Source organism: Fukomys damarensis, unplaced genomic scaffold, assembly GCF_012274545.1.
Source record: "Fukomys damarensis isolate Sample0158 unplaced genomic scaffold, DMR_v1.0_HiC HiC_scaffold_38, whole genome shotgun sequence".
NCBI classification, from domain to species: Eukaryota; Metazoa; Chordata; class Mammalia; order Rodentia; family Bathyergidae; genus Fukomys; species Fukomys damarensis.
Genome location: NW_022900950.1, coordinates 28,028,741 through 28,029,365, shown reverse-complemented (window position 1 = coordinate 28,029,365; position 625 = coordinate 28,028,741). Strand labels below are relative to the sequence as shown.

The window sequence follows — 625 nt, the reverse complement described above, 5'->3', positions numbered from 1 at the left end:
TTTACATATGTGTAGCATTTCACAGTTTGCAAAACATTTTGAGAGAATGCTTAAAAAAAAAAACCTTTAGAACTTCATTCTTAAATCTAAATAACATAAAAAAGCACTCTCTGAGCTCTGCAGTGTACATGCACCGTGTTGTTGTATTTTATAGTGTGAGGGTTGCTGGTATTTTTGTTTTATTTTTAGTAAATTATAGGATTTCCAGACAGACATGGCCTGATCACAACTCTTCATTTCTCATGAGGTTGGTGAGATCCACGTGTGTGAGTCTGAGGTCCAACAGATGTCTAACAGCGGGCCTGAGGAGTTAATCTTTGCAAGATGAGGCAAAGGAGAAATGCTTCAACCCTGGCTGGTCACTGGCAATCCTTCGTAGGCAGCGTTATTGACACCCAAGGTTTGTGGCAGTCCGCTCCCTGATCACAACTCTTCATTTCTCATGAGGTTGGTGAGATCCACGTGTGTGAGTCTGAGGTCCAACAGATGTCTAACAGCGGGCCTGAGGAGTTAATCTTTGCAAGATGAGGCAAAGGAGAAATGCTTCAACCCTGGCTGGTCACTGGCAATCCTTCGTAGGCAGCGTTATTGACACCCAAGGTTTGTGGCAGTCCGCTCTCCGCTC

General features: G+C 44.0%; 1 long non-coding RNA gene across 2 annotated transcripts in view; it reads left to right on the top strand.

Moving 5' to 3' along the window:
- The first annotated feature begins 438 nt into the window (after positions 1-438).
- LOC117284624 overlaps positions 439-625 on the top strand; it is a 33,568-nt gene continuing 33,381 nt past the window's right edge. For both annotated transcript variants that reach the window (XR_004515719.1, XR_004515720.1), the window contains exon 1: positions 439-600. This is a non-coding gene — a long non-coding RNA (uncharacterized LOC117284624). The remainder of the gene's footprint in view (positions 601-625) is intronic.